The sequence below is a fragment of the Narcine bancroftii genome, chromosome 3, assembly GCF_036971445.1.
Source record: "Narcine bancroftii isolate sNarBan1 chromosome 3, sNarBan1.hap1, whole genome shotgun sequence".
NCBI lineage: Eukaryota > Metazoa > Chordata > Chondrichthyes > Torpediniformes > Narcinidae > Narcine > Narcine bancroftii.
Window position 1 is genome coordinate 107966667 of NC_091471.1, and position 25931 is coordinate 107992597.

The window sequence follows — 25931 nt, forward strand, 5'->3', positions numbered from 1 at the left end:
TTCCACAGCATTTTCTTTGTTGCTTTGCACTGATGTAGCAGGATCACTTTTTTGAGATTACAATTAAAAATCTCAAATGGGATTGGACATTAGAACAACTCCATCATAAGCGCACATTGTGTTCTTAATTTATTCTACTGCATTGATTCTTCATTGCATAGGGGAATTGAATGATAAGTTTTCTCTCTTCCTGAGGATTATAGATTTAAATGTGGTGCAAAAATATCCATCAATCATGAACAAAATTGTCAGAAGTTGGCAATGATAGGACATGGGTTAAGTGAAAATTGCGTGCAGTAAAACCAGTCAATATTACAAATTACAATGGAGCACAATAGGTAAGTTAATGATCTTGCACCCAGAACAGCAATTCTGGCTGCTCTTCATCGACCACAGCTCAGCCTTCAGCACCATTATTCTCTTAGTGCTGGTCAAGAAGTTTGAAACTCTAGGGCCTCTGTACCCCTCTCTGCAACTGGAACCTTGACTTTCTCATTGGAAGACCACAGTCAGTATGAATTGGAAGCAATGTCTCCTCCTCATTGATTGGCAACACAGGTGGACCCCAGGGATGCGTGCTTAGCCCACAGCTCCTCATTATACACCCATGGCCTTATGGCCAGGAACAATTCCAATGCTATCTACATGTTTGCCGATGCCACCACGGTTGTCAGCAGAACCACAAACGGCAATGAAGAAATGTACAAGAGGGAGATAGATCAGCTCTTTGAGTGATGTCACAACAACAACCTTGCACTCAACGATAGCAAAATCAAAGAGATGCTTGTGGACTTTGGGAGGGAGTCAGAGGAACATGACCCAGTCCTCCCTGGGTGTCAACATCTCCGAGGATCTGTCCTGGAGCCTCCATGTTGATGCAATCACCAAGAAGGCTCGCCAGTGTCTATACTTTGTGAGGTGTTTGAGGAGATTCGGCATGCCACTAAAAACTCTCAAAAACATCTACAGGTGTACCGTTGAGAGCATTCTGATTGGTTGCATCACTGTCTGGTATGGAGGCGCAAAATCTCAGGACAAGAATAAACTCCAGAGGGTTGTTAACTCGGCCTGCAACATCATAGGCACCAGACTCCACTCCGTCGAGGACATCCACATGAGGTGGTGTTTTAAAAAAGCAGCCTTTATCCTCAAAGACCCCCACCACCCAGGTCCAGCCCTCTTCATTCTGCTACCATTGGGAAAAAGGTACAGGAGCCTAAAAATGAGCACTCAGTGGCACAAGGACAGCTTCTTCCCCGCTGCCATCAGGTTCCTGTATAATCAATGAACCAAAGACACTGCCTTACATTTCGTGCACTATTATTTTTATTTTTTTATATCATTGTTGGAAGATGGTTCATAACATGAATGTTTGCCTTATGACGCTGCAGCAAAACAGCAGATTTCGTGACTTGTTCATGACAATAAATTCTGATTCATAAGGTTGGACAAATGATCCAAAGTCATGAGTCTGAGCACTGCTAGGCCAGCTGGTGAATTTAAATTAAATAAATCTGGCACATATAGCTAGCTTGGATGGTGATGACTTGAAAATACTGGATAGTCATAAAAAAGCATCTGGCTCACCAATGTTTACCTTCAGGGAAGACAATCTTTCATCCTCACATGATCAGCTTGCTTGTGACTACAGATTCATTAATGTGTTTGACTCTATGTTGATATCAGAAGTGTCCTTCCAAGAGCCATTCAAGGAGGGGTAATATATGCTGGTATAGCTTTTGATCCTACATTCCACAGACAAAGGAAAAATAATGGCACTTGATTGGCATTTGATGTTTTTTTTTAAAAAATATTCACTCTCTCTCTGCCAACAGTAAACAGAAGTCAATTTATAAGAGGTTTGTCTTTGGTTGTTCCTTAAGATCAAGGATATCTTAATCTGTCTTCTTCTTTCTTTGGCTTGGCTTCGCGGATGAAGATTTATGGAGGAGTAATGTCCACGTCAGCTGCAGGCTCATTTGTGGCTGACAAGTCCGATGCGGGACAGGCAGACACGGTTGCAGCGGTTGCAAGGGAAAATTGGTTGGTTGGGGTTGGGTTTTTCCTCCTTTGTCTTTTGTCAGTGAGGTGGGCTCTGCGGTCTTCTTCAAAGGAGGTTGCTGCCCGCCGAACTGTGAGGAGCCAAGATGCATGGTTTGAGGCGATATCAGCCCACTGGCGGTGGTCAATGTGGCAGGCACTGCAATATCTCCTGAAGTCTTTTACAAAAACTATTCCCGAACACAAATGAAAATGTAAAAATACTTGTGCGATGAAGGTTTGAAGGAGTGTGAGATGTAGAAGAACAAAGGCTGCAGGCATGGTCTTTTGATTCTTCCGCTCAGTGAGCTCCTTTAACCTGAAGGGCTGGCATTCAATCTTGCACAAGTAATAGCACTCAAAGTTCAGAACTCCCTGTAATTTTTTAGTCCAAGGTCTCAATAAAATGGAGTGAGTGATCTGTATGACAATGAATGTGGCACTTCTGCTCTACACGCACCATAAGATATCAGATTTATGGTCAGAGAACATGCATCACATACAGCACTGAGATTCTTCATTCCTGCATGCACGCAAGAATTACAACTAATTGGTAGTGCTAAACTGTACACAATATAAATAAAGAACTGTAAACAGATAACGAATGTAAACAAACTGTGCAATACAAAGAGAATAAAAAGAAAATCAATAAAGTGGACAAGTAATCCCAAGCTTCATTGATCACCCTTTACTTCCTATGGATGCAGAGTTCCTCCAGCGATTTTGCATACTGTTTTGCACTTCATTGGAGAGCCTTGTTTCCTCTATCCCAGTTGATATGATCAAAGCCACCTGGTGCTATATCCGGCTATGCACAGTCTAAAATCACATCTGAGCTCATGTTAAGATATGTTGAAATCAACTTAATGATTTAACTGAGCAAGCAAAGAATTGCTGGAGTAACTCCACAGTTCAGACAGCATCCATGGATAGAAATGCCTGAAACTTTGACTGATAATTTCTAACCATGGATGCTGAATAACCTGCTGAGTTTCTCAGAAATTCTTCTTTTTCTCAAGATTCCAGCATTTTGAGGAAGTGTACAGGAGGGAGATAAATCATAAGATTGAATGGTGTCACAACTCAATGTTAGCAAAACCAAAGAGATGATTGTGGACTTCAGGAAGAAATCAGAGGAACACGAACCAGTCCTCATTGAGCAGCAGAGAAGGATGAGATCTTCAAATTCCTGGGTGTCAAAATCTCCGAGGATCTGTCCATGAAGAAGGCTCGCCATTAGCTACATTTTGTGAGGAGTTTGAGAAGATTTGGTATGTCTCTGAAGACACTTTGAAGACTTTTGCTGGTATACCATGGAGATCATTCTGGTTGCACTCTTTGGTGCAGAGGTGCTGATGTTCAGGATAAGAAGAAACTCCAGAGGGTTGTTAACTCAACCTGCAACATCATGGACACCAGACTTCACTCCAGCACGGACATCTACAATAGTCAGTGTCTCAAGGACCCTCACCACCCAGGCTGTGCCCTCTTCGCTGTTACTATCAGGAAAAAGGTACAGGAGCTTGAAGATGAGCACACAACAGCACAAGGACAGCTTCTTCCCCACTGCCATTAGATTCCTGAATGATCAATGAACAAAAGACACTCCCTTACTTTTTTAAATTTTTAAATTTTTTAAATTTTTAAAATTTTTCTTGCGCTATTTTTATTTATTTTGTAAAGTGGTTTCTATAATGTAATACTGCTGAAAAACAATGAATTTTATGACCTGTTCATGATGATAAATTCTGATTCCGATTCTGATTTGCAGTCTTTGTGTTTTTGTACTTTAATTGTATATATTAGCTAAATGAAGTTAAAATCCACTTGTGCAGAAAGACGGATCTTAAAATCTATTCTGATATTCAGCGAATAACTTTATTAAGTCTAATAGTCAGAGTACCCAGCCTCATAACTAAATTTTGGAAATCTGTGGTTCATCCCTATACCAAAATGTCTGGCTGCTCGTGCAGTTTATTTTTGTCCTGTTCCTTTCTAAAACAAAATTAGATGCAAAAGGTGGTGTGATATGTACTTTAGGTATGTAAAACAGAGGCTATGATGTGTAATATTATAGCTCAGGCTTTCCTTGCTGATAAAAATAGGATGACATCCAATATTTTGACATATGAAATCAGACGACTACTCTGAAAGCAACTTCAACCCAAATGTAACATATACAAGGTATGTGTGGAATTCCTCCCGACAGAAAGGCAAAGAAATGGCAGGCAATTTACAGCCTATTTCATACCCACGGTTGCTACAATAAATAGAGAGCACTGTCTTCCCTGCTCATTTCAAAACAAAAATGTTTATTGAAAAAGGCAGTAGAGAAAAGGACAGTTCTTTCCTGTACCTCTTCCCTTATCCTCTCACCAGAAGCTATGTATCTCAGCTGACTTCACAACATGGAACAGTACAAAACTTTAATGTTATAGCTTTCGTTTCAACACTTGCAAAATCAGTATTATGTCTTTGTAAATATTGAATGTATAAATCTATAATGTTACAATAATTCCTTTCAAAGCTCTTGAATAGCTCTATATTTTAGACAGTCAAGTATAAACCGGCATTTGATTTAACTCAGGCAATGGTCAACTATGAAGGGAAGAGGAGAACCAGCAGTGAACACTTAGATTGGAAGATCACAAACTGGCAATTTGAAAGTTTAATCTACTTTTTGGGCAATATTAATTTTAAAGTCTTTCATTCACATTGGTTAAGATAGGTACTTCATATTCAGTTTGAACATGGTGGGTCAAATGGCTAGTTTCTATGCTCTTTGACGCCAGGACTCTGACAGTATGACTAATTATCACACTCGTGATAGCAAAGTGCCTGGGGTAAACAGGAGTATTACAAAAATCTTATTTCAGAAAAGAATTCTTTGTGGGCTTCACCAATGAAGGGGAAATATTCTGTGTTTATAATAGTAAATGCATATTTGGGGACTGAACGTACCATGTAGTCTGACTCATGGTATATTGTTGCACTTAATACTATCATAAGCTGCGAGTTGACTGCTTTCAATAGAGAAGAATCTGTTGTTAGCTCTCACCCTATTATTTGCCTTTGCAAATGGCAATATTAATGAGCCTACAAATAATGCAGGAGCAAATTTTCTCTTCAGATGCTTTTGGCTGCCAAGGTTTTGTGTCTGCCACCTAGTCTGTGACTAGTGATGTGCCACAGGGATTAGTCGGACCATTGTTGTTTGTCAATAATCTTTATTAATGATCTGGATGATAATGTGGTAAATTGGATCAGCAAGTTTGCAGATGAAACTAAGATTGGAAGTGTTGTGGTCAGCAAAGAAGATTTTCAAAGCTTGCAGAGGGATCTGGACCAGCTGGAAAAATGGGATGAGAAATGGCAGGTGGAATTTAATGCAGACAAGTGTGAGGTGTTGCATTTTGGAGGGACAAACCAAGAAAGAACATGCACAGTAAATGGTAGGGCACTGAGGAATGCGGGTAGATCAGAGGAATCTGAGAATACAGATACATAATTCCCTGAAAGAGTGGTGTCACAGGTAGATAGGGTTGTAAAGAGGGCTTTTGGCATATTGGCCTTCATAAATCAAAGTACTGAGTAAGGAGTTGGAATGTTATGGTAAAGTTGCCTGGACTTCAGAAACTGAGTTAAACGAGGAAGGTTAAACAGGTTAGGACTTTATTCCCTGGTGCACAGAAGAATGAGGGGAGATTTGATATTTAAAATTATGAGGGGATAGATAGAGTAAATGTAGGTCAGCTTTTTCCACTGAGGGTAGGTGAGATACAAATGAGAGGACATGGGTTAAGGGTGAAAGAGGAAAAGTTTAGGAGGAACATGAGGGGAACTTCTTCACCCAGAGAGTGGTGGGAGTGTGGAATGAACTGCCACTGAAGTGGTGAATGCAGGCTCAATTTTAACATTTAAGTGGACATGTACATGGATGGGAGAGGTATGGAAGCTATGGACTGGGTCCAGGTCAATGGGGCTATGCAAAAATAAATTGGTTCAGCACAGACTAGAAGGGTCGAAGAGGAATGTAATGTTCTATGGTTCCAGTCAAGTTGCAGAGTCTCCTGTTCAGACAGCCTGGATGTGTGATTGGAAGGAAGGCCTTTATTGCCATATTTTCACTCACTCCAACATTCCAGTGCTTTAGGCCTGCACATTTTCAATGCTTGCAATATGTTAAAAGGGAGCCATCAAGCTGGCGCTCCACTCGATTGGACCACTTATACTTCAGGCTGTTGTTTATTGATTACAGCTTGGTGTTCAAAACCATCATACCAGCAAAACATGACTAAGCTGAAGGGCCACTCTGTTCTTTCCTCATTGCCAGTGTGGATCAGCAACATCACATCCTCCCCACTGACCACAGGGGCTCCCCAAGGCTGAATGCTTAATCCCCTACCCAACCCCAGAATCCCCATGACTGTGGAGCCAAGTTCCATTCCAATTTAATCGATAAAATTTGTTGACGATACCACCATAATTGGTTTAATAACTGGAAGTGATGAGTCAGAAATCATAATGTTAATCGAGAATCTGGTTGTGTGGTTCCAGGAACAGCAATCTTGCTCTCACTGTCACCAAAACCAAGGAGCTAATTGTTGATTTTTGGAAGGAGAGGGCAAAGTACAACTTACATCTCTGCATTATCGAGCTGGAGATGGTTAGAACCTTCAGAGTCAATAATTCAGAATACTTTTCTGGAGCCAATACATCGAAGCAACAGGGAAGATGCCACATCAACAACTCTAGTTTCTAAGGAGTCTGAGGAGATTTGGCATGCTCCATCAAACTACAGCAGTGGTTCTCAACCTTTATCTTTCCACTCACTTTCCACTTTAAATGATCTCTATGCTATCCGTGCTCTGTGATTAGTAAGGGATTGCTCAAGGTGCTAAGTGAGTGGGAAGGGTAGGTTGAGAATCACTGCTCTAGACCCAATTGTTAATGAAATATTTTGCTTGAGAAAAATTGTCATTGGCCCATTTCCTTTGGAGTTCTGAAACCGTGGACATAACGAGTCAATTAGGTACGATTAAAATAGTGGTTTTCAAACTTTCTCTTTTCACCCACATACCATCTTAATCAATCCCTTACTAATCACAGAGCACCTATGACATATGGAATACTTAAAGTGGTACATGAGTGGAAAGAAAAAGGTTAAGTACCATTGTAAACTGTGGAAATTATATTGACTGATTGCGCCAAAGGCTGGTTTGGTACTTCAAGGTGCCAAGAATGCAGAAGGTTGCAGAAGGGTGCAAACATAGCCAAGTCCATCGCAGTCTATGTCCTCGTATCCATTTATATGATCTGCTGCCTCAAAAAGCAGCCAACATCATAAAGGACTCTCGTCACACCGTTCACCACCTCTTCTCACTGATATCTTCAGGAAGAACATACAGTGCCTGAAATCAAGCACCTCCAGGTTCAAAAACCATTTGTTTCCAATAGCTATCAGATTCTTGAACTTTACTGTGGTAAACTAATCATGGACAGTTTGGACTGCACAAATGGACTGTCTGCATTATTGTGTTGCTTTTTTGCACTCGGATTACTGTAAATATCCACTTATCTGATGATTTATTGACACTTTTAATTTAATTCAATTACTTTGCTATCATAGTTTTTCTTTCCAAGTACCTGTTCAGCTGCAGCAAGTAGGAATTTCATTGTATATGAACATTGTACAATGTTCATGACAATAAGCTACCAATCATCATCATCTTCAGACTACAGGCAATTACAACAGACTAAAGGCTAGTTTGTGTAATATTACACTGTTTTTAGTATATAACAATAAAGGAATCTTGAACATTGAATTATGAATCATCGAATTATGATAGACTCAATGCTTGCAGGTACAAGTCATAGAGCCTGGTTTAGAACATAACTTTGGAGCAAACTTGAAGATATCTGCATCTTCTCTGGTATATGTAGCTATAACTTATCCCAATAAGAAAGATATATAAAAAGCATGAAAGAATAGCCCTAATAATCTAAAATGAAAGAGTGAAAATGGTATTAATGTGAATCACTTTTAAAACAAAATGTTGTTTTGAAATAAGCAATGAATTTATGGTCGTCTCATGGAGTTCCAGAAGTATGTTGTGATTTAAAACATCTGACAGAGTTCAGGTTACTAAGAAATGAAGAGGACAGAATTTTCTCATGTATCCACCACACCACAGAAGGTGTGCAGATGCCATTGCATTGTCCAACATTTCCAGAATTTTTTAATATAAATAGTTTGACCAGAGTAAAGTGGTGATCCAAGGGAACAATTCTGGCTGACATAAAATAAGACTTGAGTCTTTCTTGGAACTTGGGTAGATGCACATGAAATAAGAAGTGCTGAGATACTTGGAAGCAGCTCTCACTACTTATCAATAGTTGGGTGGACTGTTGAGTAGAAACATAATGGTTAACCATACACTTAAAGCATATTTAAATGTGATGGGACAAGTCTTTGACAGGCCTTAAATTATTTTTTTTTGACAGAAAATGTAGATTAACAATTTTAAGAAGGTATGTAGCTTCATTTGCCATGTTAGATTCATCATAAAACAAGTACTTTTTCAAATAGTCACAAGGCAGCTGTACAATGTTCATGACAATAAGCTACCAATCATCATCATCTTCCGACTACAGGCAATTACAACAGACTAAAGGCTAGTTTGTGTAATATTACACTGTTTTTAGTATATAACAATAAAGGAATCTTGAACATTGAATTATGAATCATCGAATTATGATAGACTCAATGCTTGCAGGTACAAGTCATAGAGCCTGGTTTAGAACATAACTTTGGAGAAAACTTGAAGATATCTGCATCTTCTCTGGTATATGTAGCTATAACTTATCCCAATAAGGAAGATATATAAAAAGCATGAAAGAATAGCCCTAATAATCTAAAATAAAAGAGTGAAAATGGTATTAATGTGAATCACTTTTAAAACAAAATGTTGTTTTGAAATAAGCAATGAATTTATGGTCGTCTCATGGAGTTCCAGAAGTATGTTGTGATTTAAAACATCTGACAGAGTTCAGGTTACTAAGAAATGAAGAGGACAGAATTTTCTCATGTATCCACCACACCACAGAAGGTGTGCAGATGCCATTGCATTGTCCAACATTTCCAGAATTTTTTAATATAAATAGTTTGACCAGAGTAAAGTGGTGATCCAAGGGAACAATTCTGGCTGACATAAAATATGACTTGAGTCTTTCTTGAAGGTTCATTATCTTTATTACTAACCCTTTTGCTCTTAGACATAGACATAGAACAATGTAGCACAGTACAGGCCCCCTTCGGCCCTCGATGTTGCGCTAACCCCTATATTAGTTCCTAAAATAAATTATGAGCCTGCAGAACTTACGTTGGAAATGTGATTGTGAAATCGATAAAAAGGATGGAAAGTTGTTACACGGAAGGAAATAAGATGTCTTCTGCCAGTGTTGGGAATGCCCATTTAGCAACTGGGGAATCTCATTAAATTAATGAAGATAGGCTCACCAAATAAAGATGCTACTGATCTGTCTGTTTTTACTCTACCCTTACAAGCTCTGAGACTTCTGCCAAGGTATTAGCTATATGCAGCTGAATTCTTAATATATATGTTTGTTAACAATTCCAGGAGATTCCCACCTGCAAAACTGGGATGATGTAAATTGAATTGTAATGTCTTGACTTCACTTTCATGTGAGGTCTTTGTCCTGGAAATGATTCATTCCTTTTCTGCGCCTTTCACGTCATTATCATCAATGGGTGTCTCCCAAATCCAGCGTCACTGATTTCTCCTGTCTTGAACAGATGTTTACATTTACTGCAAATTTCAGTCAAATTCGCAGCCTATCTTTAAATAGAAAAATACAAAGCTTTAGCATCTGATAAATAGCTGAAATTAACTCCAGCTAACCCATTGTTTTTTTCACTCTGGAGTTCTATACTAAAATTTGACGTGAAGGAAATACATTGATGGTTGGATGCCTCTTATCTTATCCCTTTCATCATCAAATCCTTAAAATCCTTACCTTAGGCAGGTTTTAAAAGTAAGCTGTCAGTAATGGTTATCACATCATCTGAATTTCCATCTATTTCCAATAAGCTGCACCACTGAGTCACCTCAACTATTGGTCTCACATCAGTCAATGTTACTGATGGTGAAAGGTCATGGATGATACCGTCATGCAGTTTGGCCTTGTGACTATTTGAAAAAGTACGTTTTATGATGAATCTAACATGGCAAATGAAGCTACATACCTTCTTAAAATTGTTAATCTACATTTTCTGTCAAAAAAAAATAATTTAAGGCCTGTCAAAGACTTGTCCCATCACATTTAAATATGCTTTAAGTGTATGGTTAACCATTATGTTTCTACCCAACAGTCCACCCAACTATTGATAAGTAGTGAGAGCTGCTTCCAAGTATCTCAGCACTTCTTGTTTCATGTGCATCTACCCAAGTTCCAAGTTTTGTTGCTTACAAATATTATAATATTTTGGGAACTGAGTTATGTCTTCCAACATAGTTAATAGTGATCAAATAATTGTTTTGCATTGTAAATATAAATTTCTCAATGTAAGTAGTTTCTATAATTGTTGTAGAAAGGTGGATGAAGATATGGGAAGACCAAGATGGAATTAATTTCCTAATCAACAGATGCTTGGTTACCTGAGTCTACAGATGAAGATGATCTTCCTACACAGCACAAGAAGGATGTAGAATCAGTGGGACTGCAGAGCCAGAAGGCATCTGCCAATGTTTGGAATTCCCCCAACCAACAACAAATAACATTGAAGGAATAAATCAAGATTGACTGTTCTCCTTCTTCACTGTTTACAAAATCCTTTACATTTGTCCACAAGATCACAAGATAAAGGAACAGAAGAAGGCAATTCTGTCCATCAAGTCTTCTCCTCAAATCCACCCTGCACTAAACAGTTCTCACATCTAGCTCCAAATTCTGACCTTTTTCCCCTTATCCCTTGATATCTTGACTAATTAGATACTATCAATCTCCCCCTTAAACTCCCCCAATGATTGGGCCTTCACAGCTGTATGTGGCAACAAATTCCACAAATTCACGACCCTCTGGCTATAGAAATTTCTCCTCATCTCTGTTTAAAATGGGTACCTTCTAATTCTAAAACTGTTCCCTCTTGTCCTGGATTCACCCACCAAGGGAAACATCTTATTCACATCTACTCTATCCAATCCTTTCAGCATTCAAAATGCTTCTATGAGATCCTTCTCATTCTTCTATACTCCAATGAATACAGACCAAGAGCCACTGAACGTTCCTCATATGTTGGCCTTTGTATTCCAGGAATCATCCTGGTAAATCTTCTCTGAACTCTCTTCAAAATCATTACATCCCTTCTAATATAAGGGGCCCAAAATTGCACACAGTCCTCCTAATGAAATCTCACCAGTGCCCCATAGACTCTCATCAACACCTCTTTAGTCTTATACACTATTCCTCTTGAAATCAATACCAACATAGTATTCACTTTCTTTACTGCTGATCCAACCTGATGGTTAACCTTTATGTTATGCTGCATGAGTCCCTTTGCACTTCTGAATTTTGAATTTTCTCCCCATCCAAATAATAATCTGCCTATTTATTTCCTCTTCCAAAATGTACAACCCTACATTTCTCAACATTGTACCTCATCTGCCATTTCTTTGCCCACTCTCCTAAGCTGACAAAGTCTCTCTGCAACTTTTCAGTTTCTTCAACATTTCCTACTCCACCACCTATCTTAGTGTCATCTGCAAACATAGCCACAAAACCATTCAATCTATAATCTAAATCATCAATATACATTGTAAAAAGAAGCGGCCCCAATACTGACCCCTGCAGGACACCACTAGTAACCAGCAATCACCCAGAACATGATCCCTTTACTCCCATCCTCTGCTTTCTGCCTATCAGCCAAAACTCCACCCAATCTAATATCTTTCCTGTAATTCCTTGGGGTCTCATCTTATTAAGCATCCTCTCATGTGGCACCTTATTGAAGGCCTTTTGAAAATCCAAATACACAACATCCACAGCCTCTCCCTTGTCCATCCTACTTGAGATTTCCTCAAAAAATTCCAATAGGTTGGTCAGGCAGGATTTTTCCTTCATAAATCCATGTTGGATTGGACCTATCATTGCCATGAACCTCGAGGTATTACATCACCTTGTCCTTAAGGATCGACTCCAATAACTTTCTAACTACTGATGTCAGACTAATAAGCCTATAATTTCCTTTTTTTTCTTTCTTCCTCCTTTCTTAAACAGTGGAACAAAATTTGTAACCTTCTAATCCTTGGGAACCATGCCAGAATCTATTGATTTCTGGAAAATCAGTTCCAATGTCTCCACAATCTCCAAAGTCACCTCCTTCAGAACCTTTGGGTGCACCTCATCTGGTCCAAGAGATTTATTTACCTTTATTCCATTCAGCTTGCTAAGCACGATGTCTCTAGTAATCCTGACCGTACTTAATTCTATTCCCTGAGACCTCTGACTATCAGGTATATTGCTGTTGTCTTCCTCAGTGAAGACTGACGTAAAATATTTTTAGTTCCTCTTCCATCTCTTTGTTACCCATTACAATTTCTCCAGCATCATTTTCAATCTGTCCCATATCTACCCGTGTCTCTCTTTTACTCTTTATATATATTTTTAAAAAACTCTTAGTATCCTTTTCTTTGTTATTTACCAGCTTCCTTTCAGAATTCATCTTTTCTTCCCTAATGATTTTGCTTGTCTCTTGCTGTAAGTATTGTCAAGATCATTCATAGGACAGTTTGAAAGGTTGAGAGTACACAGAGAAATGAACTCTGAAAACCACATGGCAGATAATTTGTCTAATTTTCTATCTATCATTTCAGAAAAGGTGCAACATTATGGCTGATTTGTATTATCTTGCTCATTTGCAGCTGCCATTCCTTCATCTGTGCTTTCTGCTTGACAAGGCCCTTCATTGAATTTCTTTCTCACCCTAGCTTTTCTCATCCCTGTTTCTCTTTTTACATTGTGAATAACTATGCTTAATGTTCCATTTTTTATTTGGCCAGTGAACAATTTGTTGCTATACACATGATGAATCTTTAATGGATCAGGATGTGCTTATTTTAATTGCTCTATACCATGAGTTGCATAATGAATTGTTATAAAATACTCTGATATTCTCTGGTGTTGCAATCTTAAAATATACGGAATGTTCTTTCTTGCATAATTGTTTCTCTGCTTCACCAGTATTAAATTCTTTCTGCAACTTTCTTTGTCTTCCTTGCATTCATTTTTTATTCCCCTTATTTTTTTCATGTGTATTGCTGCACTAGAAGTTAAATTCTTCAGATTTATTCCTCTACATATGATTTTTTCCAGTTTCTTATCTGATGTGCATTCTTCTCAGGCATATGTCATGTATCTTTCCAGCACCCTGCATATTAGATACTAAGATTCCGAAGAAGGAATGTCATTCTGCCTGCCTTGCTCAATTTTTATATGGAAAACAACCATCAAATTGTCTTGCCAAGACTTTGCTTCTTGTGCTCTATCATTTCGTATATTGATCATGTTCTGTAAAGAAGTGCTGCTTCTCTTAAATCTTGACTTGTCAATGACTTGCTAGTCAATGCCATGATAAACCCAAGACAGCATGGTCTGTATGAGGCCCACTGCAGGGAAAATAAGAGAAGCTGGGTAACACTGTGCTCTGGGCTATGAGCCTGGGTTTGAAGACTGCAGCAGTAATTAATAAATAATTAAGCATGCCAGAGGTTTGTGGATATGGCTGTTTTATTTGTTGACCATTAACTATTTAACAAGCTGAAATAACTACAGTAGTATGCATTCACAAGTGACATGTCCCTTTTTCTTGTACTGACTGGAACTGTGACTATATATCTATCCTTAATATTAATTATCTCTTTTTCTGTCTTAGGGTATTGTGCAAATGTAATTATTCTAACTATTGTAGTTGGTGCATCTTGCATAACCTGTTTGGAGTTCTGCTGGGATCTGCTCTGCAATCTTTCCTCTTTATGATTTTTATCACAAAGAAGTAGAGGGATGGGTCAATAAGTTTGCAGATGATACAAAGGTTGGAGGTGTTGTGGATAGTGTTGAAGGTTGCCGTAGATTATAACAGAATATAGTCAGGATGCAGAGTTGGGCAGAAAAGTGACAAATGGAGTTCAATCCAGATTAGTGCGCGGTGATGCATTTTGGAAAGTCAAGCTTGACGGCGGATACATAGCCTCTGAGCTGCAGGCAATGTATGCTCCAACTGGCAGGGCTGTGACTAGTCCTCCGTCTCTGACACAAATGCTAATAAGTACGCGACCATGACAGTAGCAAACATCAGAGGACATTTATGCAAAGGGAAGGTTGGAAAGTTAGGGGAAACATCGTGAATAGGATTTTTATACAGAGAGTTGACGGTGCTTGGAATGCATTCCCAGAGTTGATGGTAGAGGTTGAAACATTAGGGGTATTTAAGAAACTCTTAGCAACATGGATGAAAGCAAAACAGAGGGTTCTGAGGTAGGTATATTTACGTTGGCACAACATTATGAGCTAAAGGGCCTGTTCTGTGCTGTAATGTTCTATCTTCTATGTTCTATGATCTAATTTCAGTGCATCTGGGCATGGTATATATGACAATAAACTCTCATTGATCATTACTCATCCCATATGAGTCAACATGTTGTCTTAGCTGCAGTGTTTCTAATTGTATCCAAAATTGTCTTGTAGTCACCATTGAGCAGATCAAGTTTGAAACTGTATAATTGTTATTATTATCGTTGGATTGTAGTGCTTTTATAAGAAGGCAATCGATAGTATAGATTTGCCCAGCAGTCCTGATGTTTCTCCAAGCATCAAATTCCTGCAACGCTACTAGCTCCTGCTTTCTTTTTTTTTAATCTTGTGCAATCTCCTTGATCAATTAAAACTTTCCAGTGTTTCACTGACATTAGTTTTTGCTCCAAAAGGAGTTTGAAAGTCAGGCAATTGCACAATTGAGAAAGTTCCTGGTTCTTGGTGAATACTAATGAAAACAAAATATAGGACTCTGGCTGCGTCATTAATTTAAGCAGGTTCTTGTATTAATAGTGTGTAAATCAGTGCTGTGGCATAACTTGTTCATGTGAGTGAGAGAGTGAAGAGAGCAGGCAACTGAAAGCCTTGATACTAGCCCAGTCTTTAAGGAGACCTTCAGCTTCTCTATGGGCCATTCCCCTTAGGACCCAACCAATGATGGAATGATTGAAATCATTTTCAGAGTTTTTTTATGAGACCTTGGAAAATTTAATTGCATAAAGAGTGAGATTCATGTGCCTCTCTTGGTGTTCTGTGGTTACTGAAACATTCATCATCCAGATGGGTTTTGTTAGAAATTTTCCTTCAGGGCTTACCTTTGTACAATTTTATGTGACAAAATTTTCAGCCTGAAGTTGCAGCTATTGTGTTTGTCCTTCAGCAGCTTGGAATACTTTACAGCAGTCATTATCAACCTTTCGTTGGTTGTGGCCCCTTTAAGACCCTGCTCAAAATTAATGAGCCCCATTACTTGTGAAGCAATCAAGTTTAATTGAAAATATTTCCACAACAAATATTTTATGATTTCAGTCTGTAGCCCCCTTAAATGTGCTGTGGACCCCAGGGTTGGGGTCGTATGGCTCCTGTTGAGAATAGCTGCTTTAGAGTTTGGACAGAAACATTTGGAGCTGGCGTAGTGGCTGCTACACACAGAAAACATCAATGGACTCGGTGGGGTTTCCAGTAGGACTGTTTATTTGAATTTCGTGTGCCAACAGGAGTTCCAGCCCACGCAGCGGTGAGGTCATCACATGGCCCAAAGTCACGAGGCAATGACCAAGCCCTGACAACGCAATCTTTTGCAGCTGCCCTGCCAGCGCGGCGATACAAACGGGGCTGGTTCGCTCAAAGAGATGTGTGCCGCCACACAACCCTCCCCAGAACCGGCTTACGCATCCCACCGCTTGGGCGGTCAGCCCCTCCATTTAGGTTCTGCAATCTGCACGGGCTGATTTAAGTCCACGTGTGCCAATCGACTGTGAAAAGTTCCTCCCGCCCCCAATGTCCAGAGTAAAGGTTTTTCCCGATCGCTGGAAGACTTTGTAAGGGCCCTCATACAGGCGCTACAGGGAGGGTCGGGTGCAGGCTACGCCAGACGAACACGAACTTCGCTGAGTCCAGCTCTTTGGGGATGTTAACCGGGTACTTGCTGTGATGGATGGGCAGTGGGGTGTTAATGAGGCAAGCTTGTTGCGGAGATCCACAAGTAGTGGCAGGGTCTCACCTCCATCTGCTCCGAGAAACTCCCTTGGTAGCGACAGCAGTGCACCGTAGACAAGTTCCATGGACTAAACTTGGAGGTCTTTTTTTCACAGCCGTTCGACCGCCAAGCAAGACCCATAGCAGCATGTCTGTCCAGTTGGGTCCTCTCAGCCACGCCATGAGAGCCACCTTGAGGTGTCAGTGGAAACGTTCTACGAGTCAATTCACTTGGGAATGATAGGTCGTTGTGTGATGAAGCTTGATCCCCAAGCGGTTCATCAGATACACCCAAAGGGCAGAAGTGAACTGAGCGTCACTGTTGCTGGTCATATGGGCTGGGGTGCCAAAACATGCGATCCAGTTCGTGAGCAGGGCTCTGGCGCAGGACTCAGTGGAAGTGTACCTTGAGGGGGATAGCTTCCGGCCACCTCGTCATCCAGTCGACCATGGTCAGGAGGTAGTGGGTGTCCCATAGGGGGCCCACTATGTCGACGTGGATATGGTCAAACCTCCTGCCAGTGGATTTAAGTGCTGTATTGGGGGTCTAACATGGCGCTGAACTTTGGATGCTTGGCAATGTGTGCAGCTCCTCATCATCTGGGCCACTTGTTTCTTCAACCTGTGCCAGACGAAGCGTTCTGCCACCATGCGCATCGTCGTCTTGACTGAGGGCTGAGCCAGGTTGTGTATCACCCAGAATGCTTCCTGCCTCTACTGTGTGGGGACTATCGGTCGCAGCGAGTCTGTCGAGACATCACACAGGACCATGTCATGGCTGCCCATCAGCTTCAGGTCCTCGAGGCGCAGGCCAGTCATGGTGGTTTGGAGGGCCTGCATCTTTTCATCGTTTCTCTGGGCCTGAGCTAATTGGGCATAGTTCAGTCCAGGGGACAAGTTGTGTATGGTTGGTCTGGAAAGTGACATTGTCCTTTCCCGCCCAATGCTGGATGTCGGTGGTGAACTCCGAGATATAGGAAAGATGTCATTGCTGGTGTGCAGACCAGGGATCTTTAGCCATGGCGAGGGCTTGAGCGAGCAGCTTGTGGTCCGTGAAGGTGGTGAACGGTCTGCCCTCTAGGAAGTTGCGGAAGTGCCTGATCGCAAGGTACAAGGCCAGGAGTTCTTGGTCGAGCGCGCTGTACTTCAACTCTGGTAGCCAGAGGTGCCGGCTGAAGAACGCCAGTGGGCGCCACTGCCCATTGACCTCTTGCTCTAGGTCGCCCCTGATGGCCATGGCAGATGCATCCACAGAGAGTGCTGTGTGGGTGTCATATCGGAGTTGTGCCAGTAGGGTGGCCCTTGTGCGGGCGGCCTTGGTCTGGGCAAAGGCTGTCTCAGCCTCTTTTGATTACTCGAGTGTCTTTTGTTTAGAGGTGATCTGGATGATCCGGCCTCCAGCCCCTGGGATGAAACGGTGGTAGAAGATGACCATCCCCGTGAACTCCTGCAGGCCTTTGAGGGTGTCTGCCCTGGGAACAGTTGTATGGCCCTGCTGCCCCATCTGCAGTGATGGTATGGCCCAAAAACTGTAGTGACTCTTTCCTGAACTGACATTTGGCCATGTTGACAGTGAGGCCGAATTCAGCCAGATGTGTGAACAGTGTGCGGACATGGTTCTTGTGCTTGTCGTGATCTCAACTGGTGATGAGGTTGTTGTCGAGATAGATGAACATGAAGTCCAGGTCTCTTCCCAGTGCGTTCATGAGCCGCTGGAAGGTTTGGGCTGTGTTCTTCAGGCCAATAGGCATCTGAAGGAATTTGAAAATACTGAATGGGGTGATGATGATGGTCTTGCCAATGTCATTAGGGTGTACGGGTATCTGATGGTAGCCCCTGATTAAGTCAACCTTGAAGAAAACCTTGACGCTGTGCAAGTTGGCCATGAAGTCCTGGATGTGGGGGATGGGGTATCAATTGAGCGTAATTGCGTGGTTGAGCCGGCAGTAGTCCCCGCATGGATACCAACCCCTGGAGGCCTTGGGGACCATGTGCAGGGGAGATACCCAGGGGCTGTCCGACCTGCAGACTATGCTGAGCTCCTGGAGGTGGGAGAACTCCTCTTTCGCTAACTGCAGCTTCTCTGTCGGCAGTCGCCTGACCTTGGCATGGAGTGGAGGGCCCTGTGTGGTGATGTGGTGGCAGACACCGTGCTGGGGCATGGTGGCGGTGAACTGTGGCCGTAAGATGGTGAAGAACTTGTCAAGGATGCGGGAGTATTTGTTCGTGGGTGTGCATTGGACGGCTCGAGATGGAGGGTCTAGAACGTATGGGCATGCACAAGCCTCTTGCCCTTCAAGTCGACCAGCAGGCTGTGTGCATGAAGGAAGTCGGCTCCTAACAGTGCAGTTCGCACGGTGGCCAGTAAGAACATCCAACGGTATTTATCCTGACCGAAGTGTACCTGAACAGTCTGTGTGCCAAAGGATTTTATATCGGTGCCATTCGCTGTCTGCAGGGTCGGGCCTCGTGCTCTCGTGCGGGTCTTAAGGGTGGTTGGGGGCAGCTCAACTCTGCTCTGGTGTCCACCAGGAAATGCCAACTGTTGGTCTTGTCCATCACGTGTAAAAGGCTGTTCGTGTGGCCAGCCATTGCAGCCAAATGCGGCAGCTGGCCTAGTCGATTCCCTGATATGAGCAGGGTTGGCGGCATTTGCGGGCTTGTGCTCCCCAGCGTTGGTGATAGAAGCACCAGGTCAACTGGTGCTCCTCCGTCTTCTGTCTGGGGGCAGGCCGTGGTCGGCTGGGTGCAGGGTGTGTGACCTGCTTCGCGGTGGCTTTTGTTCTCTCACTTCATCCGCCATAGCACATTGGTGGGAGTTGGGACCTTCCTGGGGTCTGAGAAGTCCTCGTCTGCTAGCAGGAGCTGGATGTCTTCTGGTATTTGTTCGAGTAAGGCTTGGTCAAACATCAGGCAGGGTTTGTGACCTCTGCCAGTGCGAGCATCTCATTCATCAAAGCGGACAGGGCTCTATCCCCCAGGCCATTGAGGTTCATCAGCCTGGCCACACACTGCCAACAGGAGAGCCCAAAGATGCTAAGGAGGAGGGTTTGCCCTCCTCAGGAGGATTATGGATCAGGTCGTCCACTCTGGCCGTTGTTTCTTCATCGAGGACACTCACCAAGTGGTAGAACATGGTGGAGTCCAAGATGATCTGTTGGAGTCGAAACTGCACCTCTACCTGCCCAAACCACGTGTGAGGCCGGTGGGTCCTGAAGGGGTGGGGTGGGGGGGGAGCTTCACAGAGACAGCGTTGATCACTGATGAATCCATGTTTTGAGACCAGATATTGTCTGGACTCTGTGAGTTCACCAATGTAGTGGCTGCTACACACTGAAAACACTCGGTGGGGTTTCTAGAAGAAATATTTATTTGAATTTTGCACATGCCCCTTTAAGACCAATAGGAATTCCACCCCGTGCAATGGTGATGTCATCACGTGGCCTGGGGTGCGAGCTGTGGCTAAGCCATGAGGCAGTGAGCAAGCCCTGACGGCGCCATCTTCTGCAGCTGTCTTGTCAGCGCTGCGGTACAAACGGGACCGCTTCACTCACAGAGATGTGCGCTGCCACACTGGTCAATTTACTTTGTTGACTATAAAGCAGTTCCGGATATTCTGAGGCTGTGAAAAGAACAATACTGAAGCAATATTCCTTTCCTATGAGTTAACTATGCAAAGTTAAAGAGAAACAATTTCACCAAGCATAATTTCTAATTTGAGTACTTCCCTTGCTGGAATTACACTGACCCTTCACTCAGGATTCTCCTCTGGCCTACCCCCTTCCATATGTTCTGATGGCTGCTGGAGATAGTGGGCTTCACCTTGCGTCGGGCAAAATAGATTTGCAAATTTGGGAATGATGGTTTTTGGACCCATGATTCTGAAATGGGCATCAGAGATTCAAAGTATTCTTCAAGTTTCTCAACTTCCCATCAAGCCAAACCCAAACAATCCTGTAAAATAGCATTTCGTACCTTTCATGGATACTTTGGGACAAGTGGCCTCTTCTGTTGCCGTCATAATTCTCAATTCCACAATTCTGTAATGTGCACTACATTTGTCTCTAAATAGTTGCAGAGAACTGAAGAAGCATCTTCGAATCAAAAAAATCCAACTGGAAATGAGCTGATTTCACTTAACCAGGTGATTTGGAGTTAAAAATGAGGAGGCAGATATAAAACAGAGCAATGGGCAGTCTTATAAAACAAGATGGTCAGGTTCATTCAGAGCATGTTTCCAGAAGGGAGAGTCAAATTTACTGTATTATGCAGGAATTAGCTGTTAGAGCATGATGGAGTTGTAAATGTGATACAATGCTGATTAATAAGAATGAGGGGATGACTCAAGGAGTAGGAGAACTCTCTGAAGTTTAGAAGGATAAGAGGTCATATTGAAACTGAATGGGCTTATCAAAATAGATGCTGAGAGATTTCTTTCGGCTAGACTCTAGAAGTAAGAAGCATAGTTTCAAGAAAAGTTTTTAGCTGTTTAGAATTGAGATGAGAAAGCATTTCTTCCCTGAGGCTGTGAATCTCTCGAATGCTTATCCTCCACAGAACTGTAGGTGAACTGTCATAGTCAAGGTTAAGATTGATGGACCTGAGCACTCAAAGGGAAACAAGGGATTTGGGGATTTGGCAGGAAAGTGCACTGAAGTAATCTACCATGATTTAAACGAACAGTGAAGCAAGCTGGTGGGACTTGATGGCCGACTCCTACTCCTGTTTCTCATTATGGTTTAGAACAAATGTACTGCATGTTGGAAAAAGAAAGGAGAGCTAGGTTAAAAATATAGGAAAAGAACAAAGACTTGGAAAAGATCAGTAGCTCAAATGGAATTCAAGGTCCTTTGAAAATGTATGACAAAAAACACGAGCAAATCACGGGTGGTCAGGTAAGAATCTGATTAAAACAAACTAGAGATCTACTCCTTGATGCCACAAACACAAGTTAATTAATGTGTACTTTGAACAGGCGTTTACCATTGAAGAAGATGTCTAAGTGATGGTTGGGGGAAAAGCAAGTTAATACACTGGAGACACAGAGACTGCAGATGCTGGAATCTGGTGCAAAAAGCAAACTGCTGGAGGAACTCGCAAAGCAGCTGTGAGGCAAAAGACATCAGGTCAAATCAGATACTATTTATTTTCATGCAATAAAACAGAAATGCAATCTGACATGAAATTGTCTTCTGTCTGCTTTAAGGCAGACAAAGATTTACCATTAGCATTTCCTGGCACCATTACAGTCAGAGAAAAAAAGGAAAAGATAGTCTCAGAGTCACTGAGTGTCCATGGATTCACCTCCAACGCTCCTCCAACCTCTGCAGCTGCACAAGACACCATTTCAGTTCAAACTATTGGGAATCTGAGCCCAACTCCAAACCTCTGGCACGAGGAAGCCTTCAGCACCCAGAACCTTTCGGGACCCATTATTGCCCTCAATAATCCTGGTTCCAAAACCTGGATCTCCTGAGCCAGTGTCCAGCAGCCCACTGCCTGGTGTGAGTCCTTTGATCTCAATTCGCCAGTAGCCTGCTGTCTATGTAGGTTCCTTGCTTACAGGTCTCCAACAACTCACCGCCTCTGTGTCCTAAAGCTGTGGAGTCCCTCACTGGTCTGTCACTGTTGTTAGGGTCGTCTCCTCCTCCCCTTTACTGGTGCCCTGCAGAGGTCCGCTGCCTGCCCTTCATGGCCACAGCCAAATGTAGGTGCTGTCATCTTGGGCCCAGACCCCACGGTCAGAGGATTTTAAATAAAACACCATCAGCTCCTTTAATAGGCCATTTAAAGCCTGTATGGAGCTGTCAGCAGTAGGACTGGGTGGTAGGACCCAACGGGTGTCTGCGCTCCCTGGTTCCACAGCAGCAGCAGTGCTGTCATTAGATCAGCCCAGCAACAATGCCATTTTTTTTAATACAATCGACATTTGGGGTCAAGTTCCGCCATCAGAACTGAATCAATAGAAACTGGTAGGAATTCAGTCGATAAGCCTTTGGCTCTGCATGGGAAGCATTCTAGATTGTAGTAGAAAATAGGATTTCAAATTATCAAGGAATCCTGATTCCATCTGACTTAGGAATATGCAATTCCTCTCTAGCCACTAAGGGTGTTGTCTTTCTGAACAAATCTAGTGGGTTCTACCTCTATTTGCACTAAAAGCTGGCAAAATCCCTCTCCCAGTCTCACCAGCTGCTAAGGACATGTGTGCCCAGCTGTCAGACTACAGGCACATTTCATTGGCTTCAAAATAATTGGGATGAGGTAAAAGAGCATTTTATAAAATAAAGAGAAGAGCAGATTTTGGTTAATGGAGGAGGAAAATGAACTTGGTAAATTAGAGATCAGCAGGAAGATCTGAAATCAAACAAAAAGCATCCTTGAAGAGGACTTGATTCAGTTAATTCATCGTATCTGAATGGATTTGCAAATTTTCAAAAATGCACAAAAATGATTGAAAATGAATAATTCTTAAGTTAAAAACATCTTGGAAACAATTTAAAACAATTAAGTGAAAAGAAAAGTAAATTAGTTTGTATATTACTGAGCTTTCTCTCTCTAACTAGGTTTCTCCGTTAAAATTAATGCGTCAGTTGGATTTCTGCCAGATTCCGCCAGGAAAGATCCAGTGGGAAGATCTCCCAGCCTAAGTGGTGAGAGGTTGTAAGTCTGTGGAAATTTGCATTTTCACCACTGAGTTGTCCATTAGTGGAACTGACAGAATTGCCGGCTTCTAATTCAGAAAACTGTGCTAATATTCCAGGCCTCCTCAGATGCAAGGCAAATTCAGGAAATGCAAATATTACGGCATCGTTCAAAGGAAGAGAAACAAGGCTTAAAGTTAGCAATTACATTTTCATCAGTTTAACATCAGTAATGGGGTGGATGTAGGCATTGGGAGGCAGCAATGATTCTTTCCAGACCAAGTCAGAAGAAAATTTGCAGAGATCATAGTGTATGGGAGAATTGCAAGCAATTACTCAGGGAAAATCATGTTTGACTAACTAACTAAAAAAGCTAAGCAAGAAAACAGGTAGTGATGAAAACAGGTATGGGATGTATTGGCTTTCAAAAAATGTCTGATAAAGCGTCACATAATAAACTATTCAATAGAGCCTAAGCATATGGGAGCATCAGCATTGATACAAAAACAGAATTGTGGTGAGTGGCTGTTTTTGATGCATGTTAATGAATAAAGATGTTTGAGAATAAGGTGTAATTCTGAAATGTTACCAATTAGTAATTAGTGAGAAGTTTGGTCCAAGTTGGTGTGAGATTATCGTTTTTATAGCAAAAATGAAAAGAGGCAAACTAAGTTGGATAGTTCAATACTGAATGAGGGACAAGATGATCCGAGGATGCTCGTGAATAATCATTTAATGTGATAGGACTGGCTCTCAAAGCAGTTAATAATGATTTAGTATGCTAGGTTTTATAATGGGTTGATCAAGGTAGGGCTTTATGACAAACCTCTATAAAATATTAAACTGTCCCTAGGTTGTTGAAGATACCATACCTGGAAGATAAAAAGTGTAATGGGGGGGTCCAAATTACAAGCATTCAGTAATAGTAAGGGGAATAATTGTTTCCACTTCTATGCATTGCATTTCAGAAAAGGCTTGGAACTTTTGAAGAGAATATAAAAGAGAGATTGAATAAAATGAATCAGTCAAAGAAATTCAAGATATGATAAGTGTTTATATCAGTGGTTCTCAACCTTTTTCTTTCCACTCACATACCACTTTAAGTAATCCCCAGGCCATCGGTGCTCTGAGATTAGTAAAGGATTGCTTAAGGTGGTATGTGAGTGGAAAGGGAAGGTTGAGAATCATTGCTCTAGACCCAATTGTTACTGAAATATTTCGCTTGAGGAAAAATTGTCATTGACCCATTTCCTTTGGAGTTACAAAACCATGCCACAAACGAGTCTGCAGCTGACGTGGACTTTTTACCCCCTCCATAAATCTTCGTCCGCGAAGCCAAGCCAAAGAAGAAAAGAAACAAAACCATGCACATAACGAATCAATTAGGTACGATTAAAACAGTGGTTTTCAGACTTTTTCTTTCTACCCACCTACCACCTTAAGCAATCCCTTACTAATCACAGAGCTCCTACAGCATAAGGAATACTTAAAGTGGTATGTGAGTGGAAAGAAAAAGGTTGAGAACCATTTGTTTATAGTCATATACACAAGTACAATGTACAGATGCACCAAAATCCTTACATGCTGCAACCAACATAGTGTGAATGAAGTTAACACAAATGACTGCATGATTTAAAAAAAATACAAAAGTAAGAATAAATGAATACTCACCGTTGCAGTTAGTTAAAAAGAAAGTGATTTTCAACAGTGCAGACAGATCTTTTGATGGTCCTGGAGTAGTTTATACTTAGGGTTAGGGTAGTATAGGTAGGTTCATGAGCTTGATAGCTGTTGGGAAAAAAAAAAAAAATTCTTGAATCTAGTGATGCAAGATGGTTGCAGCAGATGAGATCATGGCCAGGGTTATCAGGGTACTTTTAGACATTTGGCTGCCTTCTTAAGGCAACACCTCATAACATCTTCAATAGAAACTCAATGCACATGATGGTCTTGGCTAGGTTTGAAACTTTCTGCAGTCTTTTGCACTCCTGGGCACACCTTTTTTAAAAAAAAATATACATGTAGAAGCTTAGAATGATATTTCAAATCTCCTCAGACTTCTTATATAGTAGAGGTGTTGAAGTGCCCTCATTGCTGTTCCCTTGATGTGCTGGCACCATGTGAGGTTCTCCAAATTTTGGATTCCCAGGAACCTGATAGTTACCAACCCTCTCTACCTCCATCCTACCAATAAATGCAGATGGGTGATCGCTCAGCCTCCACTTGCTAAAGACCACAATGAGCTCCCTAGTCTTTATGACACTGAGAGATTGCACTGACACCAGATTCTCAAAGTCCGTCCTACATTTTGACTTATCATTATCCATTGTTTGTCAAACACTGGAAACGTGGTATTTCAAATCATAAAGGTTTAGACTGAGTCAATAAAGAGAAACCATTTCCAATGTCAATAAGCAGAGGGCACAAGAAGATGGCTCAAGGAGAAAATACTTTTTTAAGAATTGTGATTTGTTTTAGAATGAACTGTCATAGAAAGTGATGGAGACTAATTAAATATTTGAAAAAGAAAATAAATTGAAGTTATACTTGAAATTAACCAGGGAATAGAACAAAATGGATTGCTCTTCAAAAGAGGTAGTACCAAAAGTTTCTTTGCCTGCATTTGAAGTTTTTTGTGCGTTTCTGACCACCATGCTCTGGTAAGAAATGTAATTAAGCTAGAGAGTGTACAGAGAAGATTCATTAGAATGTTGTCTGCACTGAAGGGATTGAGTTATAAGGAGAGATTGGACAGGCTGGGACTTTTTCCCTTGGAGCAATAGAGGCAGAGACAAATAGGATTAGTTAGGATCAGGATCTTAGCCTGTTTCCAGGCTCTACGACATGAAGAGACTATAAACTTAATAGCCAGAAATGGGACCCTCTGTGTTGCCTGTTCTATTATGAATTATAAGATGATTGTCACTGAAGTAAACAGAA

The 25931-nt window shown here is 41.5% G+C and overlaps 1 protein-coding gene and 1 long non-coding RNA gene across 12 annotated transcripts in view; one reads left to right on the forward strand and one right to left on the reverse strand.

Annotated features, from left to right (window-relative positions):
- LOC138757458 (BTB/POZ domain-containing protein KCTD8-like) overlaps positions 1 to 25931 on the forward strand; it is a 179122-nt gene that overhangs the window by 143257 nt on the left and 9934 nt on the right. The gene's annotated exons all lie outside the window — the stretch shown is intronic.
- LOC138757461 (uncharacterized) overlaps positions 9294 to 25931 on the reverse strand; it is a 34794-nt gene continuing 18156 nt past the window's right edge. For all 3 annotated transcript variants that reach the window (XR_011353614.1, XR_011353615.1, XR_011353616.1), the window contains 2 exons: positions 24663 to 24779; positions 9294 to 9899 (listed from right to left, as the gene is read on the reverse strand). This is a non-coding gene — a long non-coding RNA (uncharacterized lncRNA). The remainder of the gene's footprint in view (positions 9900 to 24662; positions 24780 to 25931) is intronic.